The sequence below is a fragment of the Podarcis bocagei genome (genome assembly GCF_964188305.1).
Source record: "Podarcis bocagei genome assembly, chromosome: 11".
Classification (NCBI taxonomy): domain Eukaryota; kingdom Metazoa; phylum Chordata; class Lepidosauria; order Squamata; family Lacertidae; genus Podarcis; species Podarcis bocagei.
In genome coordinates this window covers 50,826,607-50,844,790 of record NC_138136.1, presented here as the reverse complement: position 1 = coordinate 50,844,790, position 18,184 = coordinate 50,826,607, and the positions used below count along the sequence as shown (strand labels likewise).

The window sequence follows — 18,184 nt, the reverse complement described above, 5'->3', positions numbered from 1 at the left end:
CAGCCACGAAGTGTAGGGCTGTCCAGACAGAAAAGGTTTAACAAGGCAAACTAGCCAGGAGTGGCACCAACTTGCGCACGAGTAACCCCTACAGTTATTACAGGTAGCTACAGTTCCTTCAGGATTTGCGGGTTGGGGGAAAGCCATATACTTAACACACGCTACTAAAGATTGCCTGTGAATGGAAGTGCAAACCTACATCCAGGTCAGACGTAAACTGCCTATTAAATTGCAGAGAGAGTTGGGTGGGGAGACCTCAGCCAGCTCTGGGGAAGAGAGGTTGGCATCCTGTCCCCTGTACTGTAGCATACAGTTATCCACATTTGGTCTGTTAGTTGGTTTAAGCTAGACAATCCATGGCACCATCCACATAGTGTCTATATCAGTGTTTCCCAACCACTGTTCCGCGGCACACTAGTGTGCCGCGAGATGTTGCCTGGTGTGCCGCGAGATGTTGCCTGGAGGGAGGCGGGCGAGTCGGGCGGCGAGAGGCGGGGCGGCGGCGGCGAGGAGAGGCCGCCCAGCGCGGGGCTCTCGCCGTCTGCCTGCCTGGCTGCCTGCGAGCTCGGCGGGCAGCGCCTCCGTCCACAGCGCCCGCCTCGCGGCTCTCATTCCCTGCCCCTGCCAAAGCTCACCCAGCCAAGCCGCGCTCTCCTTCCTGCCTCGCTTTGCTGCCTCCTCCCCCCCCCACCCCCAAAGCTTGGAGGTTCCCCAGCAAGGGGGAGGGAAAAAAATTGAAACTTACACTTTCGTGCATCCCTCCCGGCGTGACGCTGCGCGCTGACGTCACGGGGCTGTAATGGTGGTGTGCCTCGAGATTTTTTTCATCAAACAAGTGTGCCTTTGCCCAAAAAAGGTTGGGAAACACTGGTCTATATTAACTCTGGTATCAGAGGTAGTAAGCCTCTTTCTGGCAGTTGTTGGGATTCATGTTTACAAGAGTGCAGTTTTGCTTGGGGGCTTCTCACAGGCAACTTGACTGGTCACTGCGATAACAGATTGCTGGGCTTTGGTCTGATCCATCAGGCTCTTCTTATTGGGTGAGAAGCTATCATGCTGTTGGCACTCCTGGGTAGCATTAGGAAAAATGTGGTTAGTGCACATATTTTTCCAATAATGCAGAAAGGCTCCATCTCCTGGACCACATTAGCTAATTATCTCTCAAGTCTCTGGCTCAAATCTGATGTGGTCCTTGGCTGTTATCTTTAATGGATCTGACCATTGTAGTTTATGTTCTGATTTCACTTTAAAAACATATTATTATATGAAAATGAATCTGCAACTTGTTTTATGGCATTTGCTCACTTTCGGTGCTGAAAAAGTTAACTGGCATATCATATTGCAGTAGCTGTCGGATGGACATTGTGATTAATTGCTTGCTAATGGTCACTTGAGATTTCTGCGATGAGGCTTAATGGTTACTGGAGAGGACACACCCCATGTTGCTTGGAAAGACAATAGAGAAATAGTTGGGGGGGGGGTTGTAATTAAGTCTGCAAATGAGAATAGCTGTTCATGAGTAGCCCAAATACTAATCAGCCAAGATGGGCTGCATGCAGGGCTGATAAGAGGCTTGGAAATCCCTAGGCTCCACATGATAAGCCACAGAGGAAGGCAAGGTAAGGAGATGCAGAAGAGGATGGCTGAGTTATTTCTCCTCTGCCAAACTAGGCTGACAGGAAGACATAGAAGGGAGGTCAGTCTGCTCCTAAAGGAAGCAAGGAGCAACTGCCCAAGACTTATGTCATATATATATCAGGGGCAGTGGTTCCCCCCAGATGTTGTTGACTCCAACTCCCATTAGCCCCAGCTAGCACGGCCCATGGTCAGGGATGATGGGAGTTGTATTCCACAACATCTGGAGGTCAGCATGTTGGCTATCCCTGATTAAGTGTGTGTGTGTATATGTCATTAAAGAAAAACTAAATGAGAATCTGCCATCCTCAGAACCTCTCACTTATCATAGAAGTGGATAAGAGAGCGATATCCTGTTGCATAGGTCCCAACTCTCTAAGGATAGCACTGCAACTTGATTTCCTTTAGAGCAGCCTTTCTCAAGCTGTGGGTCCCCAGATGGTGTTGAACTACAACTCCCATCACCCCTAGCTAGCAAGGCCGGAGCTCAGGGATGATGAGAGTTGTAGTTCAACAACATCTGGGGACCCACAGGTTGAGAACCGCTGCTTTAGAGGAAAGAGCACTAGAGGTGGTGGTGGTGATGGTGATAATACAGTGGTGCCCCGCAAGACGAATGCCTCGCAAGACGGAAAACTCGCTAGACGAAAGAGTTTTCCGTTTTGGAGGTGCTTCGCAAAATGAATCTCCTATGGGCTTGCTTCGCAAGACAACAATGTCTTGCGAGTTCCTGCTGGTTTTTTCCCCCTCCCCCCCTTTTTCTAAGCCGCTAAGCCGCTTATCAGCTGATCCGATCAGCAGATAAGCCGCTAAAAGCCTCTAAAAGCCGCTAATAGCGCTAATCCGCTAATCCTTCAATGGGCTTGCTTCGCAAGACGAGAAAAACCGCTAGACGAAGACAATCACAGAACAGATTCTTTTCGTCTTGCGAGGCACCACTGTATATTTATACCCTGCCCACCTGGCTAGGTTCCCCAGCCGCTCTGGGTGGCTCCCAACATAATTTTAAAAACATGATAAAACATCAAACATTAAAAACTTCCCTAAACAAGGCTGCCTTCAGATGTTTTCTAAAAGTCAGATAGTTGTTTATTTCCTTGACATCTGATGGGGTGTGGCATTCCACAGGGCGGGCGCCACTACCGAGAAGGCCATTTGCCTGGTTCCTTGTATAACCTCACTTCTCGCAGAGAGCTCACTCTGGATCAAGACTTTGCTGGTGCTCTAGGTGGGGCAGCTCTAAAGCAACTCCACTGATGCCTGGCTGTTGTTGGCACAACACTTCCTCCTGTCCATTCCTCTGACTTGAAATGTCTGGTTTCTTTAACTTCCCTGGACAGCTCCCAGGCTATCTCAGCATCCTTGGTCTGAAAAAACACCCCCACACTGCTGGACAGCTCCACTGTCTGAGCCGTAGGAAGGGGACCAGAGCCCCTCAGTGCCAGTTCTGTGGGAAATGAGACATTTTTTTAAAAGCCTTGTGCATTTGTCATATAAACAAGTTGCACATGCATATTTATAATAATGTGGGTAGATTTTTTTTTAATGTTATTGCGGAACATAAGGAACAAGAACAGGGCATTTCTTAAAAAACCCTATCCTTAATCATTCCCAGTTCCTCACCATTGCTGCAAAACTATGAGATAATACTGTGATTTCTTTATTTTTGCTTTGTCAACAATCTCCCTTTCCCCCACATATCACTCCAAGGCTGGAGCTGCTTCTGTGAGGTAGTATTGACTTTTTGCAAAAGGGAGTGGCGGGCAAGCGCTGCCTTCTCGTCTCAGATCCAGCACCGTTGTTGTAATGCTGAGCTTGAACGGATTATATATATTTTTGTATGAGTTGCTTTTGGCAACAGCTGGCATCATTATTTGCTGGGCTCAGGCTCCGCCACTGCAATTCAAATGATATCGTTTCACTGACAGAGCATATGCTCCTGCTTTTTATTAATCTACAAGCATTAGCTATGCATGCGTATACTCTGTAATTAACAAGCAGCCCTTTCCGTGGTATGAAGCATTTTTTAACAAAACAAAACCCTGCGACAAGCAACTTTCTATTGAAGGAAGTGTAGCAGATCCTTTTCAACATGAATGTATGAAATGGCAGCTCATTATAATATTGTTACAAAAGAGAGAGAGAGAGAGGGTGACTCAGCTCACTTCCTAAACAGTAGGACATTCCGGGAATGGCATCTTTACAAGGTATATTTCCTGGTAATAAGAAAACACTGGAAACCTACCATCTTTTTTTTATAATATCTGGTTATTTACAGACCTACAAATAGAGCACATTGGAGGCAAGCTGAATCATAAACCAAGGCATACTGCTGCCCCCAAAGTCACTGCACCCAAGGGCATTTTTGCCTGCAACCAGCTACTACAAAATTGCAGCTTCCTCTGCCTGAATTCAAAGCAGCAACAGTTATTGTGCTGTTCCTACTGGGGCATTCCAAAGGCTGGGCAGAAATTTCCAGCCATTAAGGGCCATTAATATCTTATTGTTTACCATCCATTGCTCTCAGTGATTCATCTTGTTCATGGAAACATTGAGTTTAGCACTTTAGGAGTGAATCGCTAATAAAACAAAATACAGAGAAGCCCTGGAAGGTGGATTGGCATAATGGGAACTTGGAAGCATCAGTGTAGCAGGAGGCTTAGAAATGGGAGCACATGTCTCTGGCTGGCAGGAACCGCGTGTTTCTCTTTAAGGGCCTCAGCTGTGAAACGGCAATCAGTTAGTCTGGGGAAGCGGGTTGTGACTGGGGTAGGGAAGAGCCTCTATTATCCTCTCTTGTGTATTCCCTGGCTCTTCAGTCATTAGTTTGCCATTTCGTGCAAGGCCCTTTCCCATATATGGCTGTGGAAAAATCTCTCTTGCGGGAGCTACAGGGGGTGGGAGGCTTATGTCTCCATCAAGAGCAATGGCCTGCCCGTACTTTGATTTATGGCCTTTTCCATCACAATTTGTCTGCAGTACCTTTAAAGACCAATCTACTGGCATTATTTATTTTATGCTTCTTTGGGCTTTTGGGGATGGGCTGAGAAGGCACAGCTTGGTCAAGGTCTGTGCACCAGACGTTCTATAACCGGCTGATGCAAACAGCAATGCTAGCCATCTTGCAAAACAACAACAACAACCCTGTGTATCTGAAGAAGTGTGCATGCACACGAAAGCTTATACCAAGAACTAACTTAGTTGGTCTTTAAGGTGCTACAGGAAGGAATTTTTTTATTTTAACAACAACCCTGTTCTACATACATTTCATCCTAACTCAAAGAGCTTCTAGGACGAGGGCTGCCAGTGTTAAGGACAATGGTTTAATTTCTTGAAATGTTGCTTATGTTGCATTGGTGTGTGTTTATTTGTTATTTTTTGCATAGGGTTCTTCCTTTGGCAACAGCTCTCTCATGTGATTGGCTGGCTGTGAGTAACATGAGAGAGGCATTCCATTCTGTTGTGACTGTTATTCAAATAACTGTTGTTTTTAACTGTTTTCTGTTCTCCTTTCTCTGTGTGTGGGAGAATGGCTGCTGAGTTTGGCTTCTCTGGATGCTGCTGAGGGCAATGCGCTGTCGGTGTGCTCTGTCTGGGTTGAAGCAGACAGAGGAAGATCCCTAAATGTTAACAGGGAGGAGAAACCTGTGCTCTCTATAAGGAACGAAGTGAGTAAGCATGAGGTTGTAGATAAGTTCTTCTTTTCAGTCATATGAAAGTAAAGTTCTTTTGAATATTAAGAGTCTGGACATTTCATAGTACACACCCACACACACACACACTCACACACCAACCAGTCAAGATCAACCAAGACTGGAACCAGCATTCTCCCCAGCAGCCTAGTCAATGTCCTCCTTTAGCAGAATCCGTCAGTGAGCGTTTCTTAAACCTTTTCCAGCATAAAAGCTGTTTGACGCCAAGTCTCCTCCTACTCTCCCTGCGCGGAAGTCTTCTGCGCAGGGAGGGTGTGGGTAGCGGAGGACCCGTGCTCTCCCCGCTGGTGTCCGGCGAGGAGTCCTGGAGCTCTCTCGCCGATTTCCCCATCTGCCCCCCTTTATCCCTGGTGTTGCGCTGATATCCTTCCCCAGCTGATGAGCTGCCTCTCTCCCTGCTGGGTCCTTCTCCAGCATCACTTGGGAGCCTTCCCTCCGCCTCTGGCTCTGATGTCAGTTCCCTGACACCTTCCCACTGGAGTGGTACCTATTTATCTACTTGCACTTTGATGTGCTTTTGAACTGCTAGGTTGGCAAGAGCAGGGACTGAGCAATGGGAGCTAACCCCGTCACGGGGATTCAAACCGCCAACCTTCTGATCGGCAAGTCCTAGGCTCTGTGCAGGCCCCACACTGAACTATGGTTCCCAGAGTGGTATAAAAACAGTTCTTCTTCCCCAGGAACTCTGGGAAATGTAGCTCTGCAAGGGAATCGAGGGCCTCTTAACAACTTTCAACACCTTTAACAAACTATAACTCCCAGGCTTCTTTGGGGGAAGCCGTAAGCAGAATGACAGGGCTTTAAATTCACAGTGCGAATGCCCTTGCTGACATATACACTCCCTCTGGAATGCAAAGGGGTCAAAAAGTTCAAATGGAAAAAGCATAACGTTTTGAGCCCAAACCAGCAAATTCAGGACAAATCTCCTGAAGCTGTATATCATCCAGGTTGTCTGACCTTTGTGCAGATTTTTCCCCCCTCCTTCAGTGATGTTATTCAAAGACGCAGTGCTTTTCCCCAAAGCTTTGTACTTCCTTCTGTTAGGTCGTTTTAGATCAACATCTAAATTAAGCAACATTCTAGCATGGTGCATTCCCGGGTAATTAGTGTTGTTGTACACCTTGCCACAGCGAGGGAGGGAGCACCCACACCACCCATCTTTCTGAAGGCTGAGGATACTGGACCTTTGTTATGTAAACAAGGATGTAAAATGTTCCAGCTTCTCTGCTCTAGAGATTCCGCATGTTGAGCTTTCAGTTTCCTTGGAACAGTCTGTTTTCAGCCTTATATTTTGTAAGAACTGCATAGCTGAAGTTCAGAGAGCTCTCTTTTCTTGTTGTAGGGGAAGATAGCTGAAATGGCGTATTGTACACAAATGATGTTCCTTCGATTTATTAATGGGTCAAGGAAATGGTCATTTTTCATTATGAGGAAGTCCCTTGTAATGATACTGTTCGAGTGAAGCAATCTGGTGGATGCATGTTTTCCTGTTTCTGTCGAAATACAGCCTTCCCAAAATGACATCATTGCTGGCTGCTGGTCACCAGTTTTTGCCACAGCACAACTAAATATCCAGGGTATCCTGAGTAAGGAGCAGGGAAGAGAAAATCTCCCAGGGTGCGAGGATGAGGGAAGAAAGCGAAGCTCCCAGGCAAGATCTGGGAGGGTTCACCTTTCTCTGTGTGGGACAAGCTACGATTTACCTGTGAAAGAGGACTTTGTATTCTTTTCTCTCTCTTTTTGTTATGTTTTTGTTTAGTTCTTTTATTGTAATGCCTTAATAAAACTTTATAAAATAGAAATAAAAATACCCAGGGTCTCTTCTACCTTATCAGTTTCTATATGGCCTGTCCTGCACTGAAATTCTTCATGTGTTGACACATAAGTAATGTGAATCCAAGGTTTGTTAGTGAACTAATAATTTTGATGGGAAATTGATGAAGTAGGCATGGTGTATACATTCAATGATTCTGCACTGGGTATGGCAATGATTGGCTAAACTGTCCTTACATCACAGAAGGACTGGATAGGAAAAGGAGCGTTCAGAAGCAGCACTAAAAGAGGCTTAGAGAATCTCAGGCTACAGGGCCAAATGTGGCCCTCTATTTGGCCTTTGTGACCCTATGCTTCATCTCATCCCCAATACACACTTCTTACTAGTTTTGCCTGGCTGGAAAGTTTCCTTGCTAGGATGGATCCGCAGCAGCAGATCTGAGGTTATAGTGATGGAAAGCAACGAAGTTTCTCCCCTATCAAATCTTTAATTTGTTTGTTTGTTTGTTTGTTTGTTTGTATGTTTGTTTGTTTTTAAAGCTGGGGGTGGGGAATAAAAAGAGGGGCACAGCTATACAAGAAGAGGAGGAGGAGGAGGAGGAGGAGGAGGAGGAGGAGGAGTTTGGATTTGATATCCCACTTTATCACTACCCTAAGGAGTCTCAAAGCAGCTAACATTCTCATTTCCCTTCCTCCCCCACAACAAACACTCTGTGAGGTGAGTGGGGCTGAGAGACTTCAAAGAAGTGTGACTAGCCCAACGTCACCCAGCAGCTGCATGTGGAGGAGCAGGGAAGCGAACCCAGTTCACCAGATTACGAGTCCACCACTCTTAACCACTACACCACGCTGGCTCCTCAAGACTACAGAGAGGCATGCAGATGGATTGCAGCCTTGTGTAGAAAAGGGTCATACCTAGGGCTGCCACAAAAATTGTTGAGCTTTTTTTAGGGAACCCCCCAGAGATAGTGATTTTAAGCTTTTGGAGCTTTTTTTTCATCACGTTGCCATACATCCGGGTTTCCCCTGACATTTTGCTGATTCAGTAAGATTCCCCCCAGACACCATTTTTACACCTGAAAACCAGGACATGTCAGGGATTTTCCTGACATATGGCAAGCCTAGTCGCACCTGTTGCCCTGTACTCTTTTGCCTTTGGTTCTACCCATCCCTGGCATCCGTTCCGCAGAAGGTTGCTCATAAGGGAAAGAGGCCTTCGGACTGAGAGATGTTTCCTCCAAGCGCCCTGGACTAAAAGAAGCAGCCACAAAGGTCAGGGGCTTTGGCATGGGTCACAGAAATTGGATGGGTTAAGAAGAATGAAGGCCTTGGGCAGTTGAAAGGAGGGTGAGGGAGGGTGATCAGGATCCGAGAGGTATGCATGAAGGAAAATGGGCACAGACAACGGACAAAGAGATGAGATGCACACGGCCTGGATCTATGGAAGCAAAAGAGGCTACATTTTGAGTTGAAAGAGCTGGTCAAGTCTTTGGCTGCAGAGCATCTGGCTAAGAATTATTGGCAGTTTCCAAAAGGCCACCTGCCAGTACAGCATCTGGCTCACATGTGTTCTTCCACAGTATTGCACAAACCCGGATGATGTATTGTAATCTTTTCCCAGCCCCAGATTCTTCCCCAGATTTTGGCATCCCCATTATCCACAGCGCTCACACCTTGTTAATTTGATTTATCCTGTACTATATCACTAGTTCAGATGTGTATATATAAATACACGTATACCCAGGTCAACACCTTTGCAATTTGCTTCATGCATCTAATGACGCTGGCTCTTAATTATGGATGTTAAGTATTATGAACAGTTAAGTATTTAAGAGGGAGCACTGCTTCCTCTATAGGAGGGCTCAGCAACGTAAGGTCTACATTCTGACTTGCAAACACGTATTTCCTGCAATGTGGAAGGTGGGTTTTTGCAGGAGACAATCTGTATGAGAGAGTCATCCAAGCCTCTCACCACCTGTTTGTTCTTCCCAGCAATCTCCCCATCTCTAGGCTTCCCCTGCTCCATTTCCAGTTATGGAACCAAGTGGGGATCAAACAGACGGGAAGAGGGACTCCAGAGAGTTGGGGAATACTTAAGCAACTCCCTCTGCAAGTGCAAACGCTACAATTTGCAGGGACACTCCATGTTTGCATCAGAAAATGCTATGTCCATAATCAGTATATATCTCAACTCCTTTTGGCTGTTTCCATCCAAAACAGAGTCCAGAATGGGGTTGCTTTTGCAAGTACGTTACTGAAAGTTAAACTTGTGTTTCAAAGGTTGCCGTTTCTGCTTTCTGTTCTGTCTAGGTGTCCCGTGCTCATCAAATGTCATTTTGTGACTGATGGGGACATGCCCACCCACCTGGAAGCCTCTATCAAGGAGATTGTACTTTTTAAATATAATGTTGTGTTGTTGTTGTTGTTTCGTCGTTTAGTCGTGTCCGACTCTTCGTGACCCCATGGACCAGAGCACGCCAGGCACTCCTGTCTTCCACTGCCTCCCGCAGTTTGGTCAGACTCATGTTTGCAGCTTCGAGAACATGTTGTACCCCACTCCAATCTCCAAGCAGGGGTTCCAGGCTCTTACCCAGGGTTCATGTTTCCTTTTGACAGGACCTAACCATTGAGGGGGTCTTTTACCTTTTACCTTACAGCAGAGACTGTGTTGTCTTTATGATATATGGTTTATTTACACACATATATAACCTGACCGTACAATGAAGGGGTCCACAACATTAACACCCCAAGAGGGTCTTGCTTCTCCCATAATGTTTCCGAGCACAATTCAAAGTGTTGGTGCTGACCTTTAAAGCCCTAAACGGCCTCGGTCCAGTATGCCTGAAGGAGCATCTCCACCTCCATCATTCTGCCCAGACACTGAGGTCCAGTGCCGAGGGCTTTCTGGTGGTTCCCTCACTGCGAGAAGCCAAGTTACAGGGAACCAGGCAGAGGACCTTCTCGGTAGTGGCGCCCACCCTGTGGAACGCCCTCCCACCAGATGTCAAAGAGAACAACAACTACCAGACTTTTAGAAGACATCTGAAGGCAGCCCTGTTTAGGGAAGCTTTTAATGTTTAATAGACTATTGTATTTTGATATTCTGTTGGAAGCCACCCAGAGTGGCTGGGAAAACCCAGCCAGATGGGCAGGGTATAAATAAATTATTATTATCATTATTATTATTATTATTATTATTATTATTATTATTATTATTATTATTATCATTATCATTATCATTATCATTATCATTATCATCATTATTATCATTATTATTATTACCACAGCCTTTGATTCAAACAGAAATCAGGCATGGCTCTGACTCCATGGCTTCCCTGCCTGCGGCCTTGATTCCAGCTTCCAGCTCACATAACTCAAACTCTGCCTTTGTCTTTCTAATTATCAGAGAGCTGAGGAAGGGGGTGGGGCTCCCCTTTGATCTCTGGCACAGAGCCACTTCCTTTGTTACCTTAATGACCCATACTCAGGGGGCCATTACCTCACCAGGAAGCTGGCTTGGCTATTCCAGGAATTTGAATCCTTACTTAGATTTTAACGTTAGCTGTATCCAGGAATAAGAAGGGTCTCAGCATACAGCTTACCCCCGGCCAGACTCATTTCCCTTCCTGGTTGTATTTCCCCCTTCCTGGTTGTATGGAAAACTGTACCCAAAATGCCTACATGACCATCAAGATATATTTGCTTGTAAACACCTTCTCAGATCCCAGTAATCACATAAAAATAGATATGAGCTGATACGTACATTAAAAATAACAATAACAACAACAATAATAATTTATTTATACCCCACCCATCTGGCTGGGCTTCCCCAGCCACTCTGGGCGGCTTCCCAAAAAATATTAAAATACATCAAACATTAAAAGCTTCCCTAAACAGGGCTGCATTCAGATGTCTTCTAAAAGTCTGGCAGTTGTTTTTCTCTTTGACATCTGGTGGGAGGGCGTTCCACAGGGAGGGTGCCACTACCGAGAAGGCCTTCTGCCTGGTTCCCTGTAACTTGGCTTCTCACAGTGAGGGAACCGCCAGAAGGCCCTCGGTGCTGGACCTCAGTGTCCGGGCAGAACGATGGGTGTGGAGACACTCCTTCAGGTATACTGGACCGAGGCCATAAATATGGAGCAGTGGGAATGTTAAGCAGTAATAAGAGTATCTCTGAGCATGTCCAAGCATATTCCCCTCCTCAATGCTGCGGAACTGTGCTGGCTTCACATGGGATATGCCTTGAGGTTAGAAGCAAGGCCTCTCTGTAGTCTTGTACAACTATGCCCACCAGCAGAGGAATGGGGGGTGGGGGGAGTGCAACGCCCCAGCACCATCGGGGAGGGTGGTACCCCCCCGGACACGCGCCACGCGCCCCCCCCACTGTGGTGGGTATCACACCCCCGCGAGCGGTGCACCACGCCTCCACAAGCGGCATGCCACGCCCCTGCCCGCTCTCCGCCCCCCCCCCACGGTGCCAGAGCATGCAGCTTCGTCACTGACTGTGACCCTCTTTTTATCCCTTCCCCCAGCTTTAAAAACAAACAAATTAAACATTTGATATGGGGGGAACTTCGTTGCTTTCTTTCACCGTGACCTCAGATCCGCTACTGCAGAAGAAGTTGTGTTTTTTGCTTGCAAGCTTCCCACGGCATGCTCAGTGCCTGCATCCTGAAGGGAACAAGCAACATTGCAGTCAAAATCCGAACTAGGAACAAATTTTCCCATTGTTGTTTGGATAACCTTCCGCTACTGTTTCAACTAGCATACTGTGGCATTCATGAGTTGCCAGCAGATTGCTGCTCAGAATTGCTCAGCACTGGGAAACTGTTCATGTTGAGACTTTTTGTTTTTAATGGGTATTGTTTGGAGATAACAGATTGCCAGCTTGAAACCTCCAGTGCTTTGACACTTTAAAAATAATAATACCTGCCATAAGCTTTCAAAGCAGAGCAAATATATTGGTCTCCACAATATCTGTGGCTGGGGGTAGGCTGAAATTCTGGGAAGCAGAGATCTTAGAAGAGGTCTGTTTAGAATTAAACCAACTATGAATGAAATACTGTATTTTTTGCTTTATAAGACTCACTTTTTCCCTCCTAAAAAGTAAGGGGAAATGTGTGTGCGTCTTATGGAGCGAATGTAGGCTGCGCAGCTATCCCAGAAGCCAGAACAGCAAGATGGATTGCTGCTTTCACTGTGCAGCGATCCCTCTTGCTGTTCTGGCTTCTGAGATTCAGAATATTTCTTTTCTTGTTTTCCTCCTCCAAAAACTAGGTGTGTCTTGTGGTCTGGTGCGTCTTATAGAGCGAAAAATACGGTACTTATAGAGCAGAGTTGGCCATGTTGACTAATAAATATTAATGATAATGTTATCATATCCCTATCACTATGGAGTAATTGGATTTCTTAATTCCTTAAAAAATCTTAGGTAAAGGGACCCCTGACCGTTAGGTCCAGTCGCAGACGACTCTGGGGTTGTGACGCTTATCTCGCTTTACTGGCCAAGGAAGCCAACGTACAGCTTCCAGGTCATGTGGCCAGCATGACTAAGCCACTTCTGGCGAAGCAGAGCAGCACATGGAAACGCCGTTTACCTTTCCACCACAGCAGTACCTATTGATCTACTTGCACTTTGATGTGCTTTCGAACTGCTAGGTTGGCAGGAGCAGGGGCCGAGCAATGGAAGCTCATCCCGTTGTGGGGATTCGAACCGCCGACCTTCTGATTGGCGGTTTAGACCACAGTGCCACTTAGTAAATAGTTTAAAAATTACCCCATCCCCCATCTGGTTACATTCCCCCCCCCAAAAAAAATGGGCAAATCACTCATAGCATAATCATAATGACTCATTGCTAACCCTTCTCTTGAGACATGAAATACCCGTGTCAGCATTTTCTACTTTCACCAGTTCTGACATGGCAGGAAAGAGATGAGTCACTTTGTTTCTTGGTGCAATGTGGGATGACTTGATCCAGAACTGTAAGCATGGCACACAAGTGGTTGCACTGGCATATGCTCAGTTGTGTCATTAGAATTTGAAAGGTTATTTGAAATTGGGTAACTATTGCACTAACTTGCTCAGGATTATGGGCCTTTAACAGTTTCACGGAAGGTAACTGCAATGGGTTAAGACATGGGTAGGCAAACTAAGGCCTGGGGGCCGGATCTGGCCCAATTGCCTTCTAAATCCGACCCGTGGACGGTCCGGGAATCAGCGTGCTTTTACATTAATAGAATGTGTCCTTTTATTTAAAAGGCATGTCTGGGTTATTTGTGGGGCATAGGAATTCGCTCATTCCCCCCCTAAAAAATATAGTCCAGCCCCCCACAAGGTCAGAGGGACATTGGACCAGTCCCCTGCTAAAAAGGTCTGCTGACCCCTCGGTTAAGAGCTTCAGCCTCTCTGCCATGATGTGGACATATGGATCTGTCAATATCCATTTCTGGTGTTGTTTTTCTTAAACCCTGTTCTTCCCATTTCAGCATCCATTTGCAATTTATTTAATTTTTGCATGAAAATTTGAATACATTTTTTTATTCATTTTTGAATAAATAGTTTGGATATTTTTTTTGCAAGCGATCTTCTCCAGCAAGGTTTTGTATGTTAATTTCATTAAAATGTGTGCATTTTGTGTGCAATTTCTCTAAATATGTGCATTTTCCTACATATTTTGATGGGGTGGCGGGGTTTGGAGAACTGCATCACAAAATTTAGAGAAGTGCAGATTTTTCAAAGGACAGCTGCATTTTGGTACATGTGTTGCTTCAGGAAGTGCAAGTTTGGTAGGTTTGCATTAAAATACAAAGACAAAGTTCTCTCCTATGTGGAGGGAGGGTTGGTGACTGGGAAGATAACAAGCCAGATGTCCAGTGTGATGGACTAACCCTCTATTTCCAAAATAAAAAAATTCTTTCCAGTAGCACCTTAAAGACCAACTAAGTTAGTTCTTGGTATGAGCTTTCGTGTGCATGCACACTTCTTCTTCTTCTTATCCGAAGAAGTGTGCATGCACACGAAAGCTCATACCAAGAACTAACTTAGTTGGTCTTTAAGGTGCTACTGGAAAGAATTTGTTTATTTTGACTATGGCAGACCAACACGGCTACCTATCTGCAACTGGAACCTCTATTTCCAGTCCATGTCTCTTTTGCCTATAGTTATTCCTAAAATCTGGGGAAGGAGAGAGTTGGGGACTTAGAAGGTACTTGCGGAACATCAGAGAACATTGCAAGAGCAGCCAACATTTCAGGGGAGCCAGGGGAGGGGGACACACCACCAGAACCAGAGGTACGCTCGTGAACATGGCAGGCTCTGAGGCACCAGGGACAGCAGGAAGTACACTGCCGGGAGACTGAGGCACGCAAGGGAACACAGCCCAGCTCATTAGTGGACCAGGTGGAGATCATGGGGCTTGCTAGGTCTGGGAGAAGGTATGACATGGTCACACAGCTGGATTAGGCTCAGGGCAGGTGAGGATCACAGTGGAAAGACACATCTGCTCAGCTGGAGCAAACTCAGGCACAGCAATCTAATATGGGAAGGATAAAAGTGAAGAAAGGCAGAGAGACTGTATCTGCTAAACTTTCTCAGTTGATGGACCACGGTTTGACTGCTTGTGGGACTCCACTGGACTGTGACTTCTGGACTGTCCCCAGGTGTTTTCAAGCTTCGGGGAATCAGCTTCCTCCCCCGTGCAGCAGTAAATAAGTAAAAAAAGGAACGTCTTACCAGTTAGATTCTTTAATAATCACAGTGAGAGTCAACAGATTGTGTCTCGCTAGAAATGACGGTGCTCCCAGTTAAGGCCTACTCCCCTCCCTCAGCCCTATTAATCTACATCACTCCTAAGTCTTGTAATCTGAGCTTGTACCCTCTGTGCTTTCTGCTCTGGGACTTTTTGAGCTCTTCTCGACTTTGGGGAGGGTGGTGGAGGTATGCTGTCCAACGACTGTGAATCTGTTAACCCTCGCTCTCCCAGTGTTTCTTCTTCTTCTTCTTCTTCTTCTTCTTCTTCTTCTTCTTCTTCTTCTTCTTCTAGCTGTTCCCCATCCAGTGTTTCCCAGCTTCTGCATTCTGAACTATGCCCCCCTGCAAACCACTGATACAAATCAACGCTGTCCTCCTGTTCCTGGGAAGATTCAGGATCAGGGCGAGGTGGTGGCTCCCACCATCCCACCTCAGTGTTAGGATATAGTTCCGTTCCACCTTAAAAGGGAACAGGCTGTTGTGTGTCACATGCGTGTTTACTTCCAGCACTCACTGGGAACTTCTGTTGTATGTTGCTTTTGCTATACTGCTGTTTTGCTGGACACGAAGGCAAGCAGACATGTTTTCCTTTGTTCCTGAACTATGCTGAATAAAATGCTGTATGTTATGCTTGCACATCGTTCTGTCCGCCTCTTCCATTGTGGAGATTTACACACTCTGCTGACAGAGTGTGCACGGGTCTCTAAACGTATCTGAGGCTCGTGTCACTGACTGACTGATGCTGTTCCACGGGAGACCGGTGATCGTCCGGAGCCAACTGGGGGCCTGCCAATTGCCCCTGACTCCTGGCAGCATCCTAACAACAGCATGGCAGCACCCCAACACTCAGCACAGTCCCTGACAGGTGTTCCCAACCTGGATCTTCTGCAGCGGCAGAAACCTGACCTTACGGATTGTACTTTGGACGTTGCTCATTGTATTGGACCTGGCTGTTTGGACTGTCTGACTATTCCCTATGACTATACCATTGGGACTGACCACCAGGTATGCCAGGGTTCAGGACAGAATGGAACCACTGTAATAAAGTCCATCCCACCAAGTCTGTCCAGGAGGAGATCATGGTCAAAGGGAGAGAAGGAGCAGAAATAAACAGGGCTGCAGTTCCGCTGTCTCTCTCACAAGAAGGGTCATCCTCAGAGCGAACTCTGGACAGACATGTCACCTCTGTACTTCCCGCATGCTTCATGGTGCTTGTTTACTCCCCTGCAGTTTATATCCCATCTGATTTCTGCCTGGAAACTGTGACTACTTAATGGGTGAAGGAAAGGATGCAAGTCACCCGAGGTCCTCGCAGACCTGCCATCAATCACCAGCGTGGATGTCAGCAGTGGCAAGGCAAGGCAATGGCGGGCCTGTATTCACTCCAGCGCCATCCATTACCCTAAATATAATATCTAAAGAGGAATTATGCATGTAGTCCCAGCAAGAAAATAAACCAGTGATCTCTGTGATGAATGAGGTGCTGAGGCACCACCCAGCCAATCACCCAGCTGGTGTGTGCAAGAGAGAGCTAATTTTTCTGCATTTGTATCGTAGACCCATTCATCAGTCAGAGACATTCCACCTTTCTGCAGGAAATTCTATCCCATCCTGTTACAGAGGACATTGGGAAATGGGGTGAGGGACAACAGAGAAACTGTGTCTCTCCCTCCTTGCCTCTCCCTATGTCTATATGTGAAGCAATCATGCGCTTCTCTCTTTCAGCCTCCCTGTGGTTTTGGTGAATCGTCACATTCTTACCCTTCAAACGCAAAATTTTAAAAAAACAGGCTAATTGATAGAAGCATGTCTATCAATAGCTATGAAATTCAGCTTTTCAATTGACAGGCTTCCATTTCTCTTGGGTGACAAGCAAAGGCAAGAAGCAAGCAACACACCATTGCTCTTTTTTATTCCAATGCTGTTCATATTATCATGAACGTTCCCAAGCTGTGGATTGTACAGTTGGAAGGGACCCCGAGGGTCATCTAGTCCAACCCCCTGAAATGCAGGAATCTCAGCTGAAGCATCCATGACAGATGGCTATCTAAACTCTACTTAAAAACCTCCAAGGAAGGAGAGTCCACCACTTCCTGTTGCACTGTTGAGCAGCACTTACCGTCACAATGGTCTTCCTGATGTTTAGTCAGAATCTCTTTTCTTGTAACTTGAAATAATTGGTTCAGGTCCTGGAGGAGGGGCCAAGATGGCGACGAAGTAAGACACGCTTGTCGGAGCTCCCCTTTCCAGTTCATGCTGTAAGTTACTCCGCTCCTATTTTTCTCTGGAAGTTGGCACGATAATGTTTTGATGAAAACGCCAGGAACTCACCCGGTGGAAGCTTGCAAAGTCAGCGCCATAAATCTCCTTAATGAGCTTCTCTAACAACCTGATAAGCTGTAACTTGGGCAGTCACCGACCGCGCTTCCCTGGCCTTCCACAGCTCTTGTTTGGCCTTTGAAGGACTCTTAGATAACCGAGCCGCTCAAGGGGTTTAGGATGACGAGCCTAAAACGTGGCCGTACCTCCTCTGTGGAAGACTGTTCCTTTAATGCCTCAGAACCTATGTCTAAGGTTTCGAAGCCTACTGGGCTGGATTCACCACCTAAGATCTTCGAGCCTTCTATCTCATCATTGGAGGAGTTTTTCTGCAACCTTGTGCCTCCTTCACCTGTTACTTCCAAGCAGTTAGATTGCCTACATGATCCTGCAATGACTCCAAACAACCTTTTAAACACCTCCAAGCAGGTAGACTGCCCATGTGACCCTGCAACGACTGCAAATACTCCCTTGCCAGGAGACAAATCGCTGTTGGATATAACCTCCAGCCCAGATGGCCTCTCTCCCTACCCCGACCCTCATCGTAAATCTTTATGTGATATAGTACAATCAGTGGAGCTGAGGACTTTGCAGAAATTTTGCGTGCACTTGGCTGACAAAATAAAGGTGCTATCAGCTTCCATCAATATGTTAGAGGAAAAACTAAATGCCTTCATCAAAACCCCTGTCTCGATTTTGAATCCGCCATTAAATCATCAGGGACCTGATAATCATGAGGCACAGAGTCTAAGTAGGGGGCAGCAGCTAGTAAACCTCCAACTCACCCCTAACAATATATGCTTGAACATCGCTCACTCCTGCTTCCCCTACTATGCCTGGAGAAATTGTAAAGCAGCTGTGATCTCATTGCGAAGGTTGACCAGGTCCTACTTGGCCCAGGGTGGTCTCCTATCATTAGAATGGCTGCCAGAGACTCCAAAATTTAAGCGCTTGTTGCTCAAGTTCGACTCTCCCAGGCTTCCTGCACTTTTGA

General features: G+C 46.3%; 1 long non-coding RNA gene across 1 annotated transcript; it reads left to right on the top strand.

The window, feature by feature from the left end:
* Window positions 1-6,013: 6,013 nt before the first annotated feature.
* LOC308597458 lies at window positions 6,014-7,588 on the top strand. Its single transcript, XR_014013005.1, has 2 exons — window positions 6,014-6,819; window positions 6,908-7,588. It is a non-coding gene; the product is annotated as an uncharacterized lncRNA (long non-coding RNA).
* The last annotated feature ends 10,596 nt before the right edge of the window (window positions 7,589-18,184 follow it).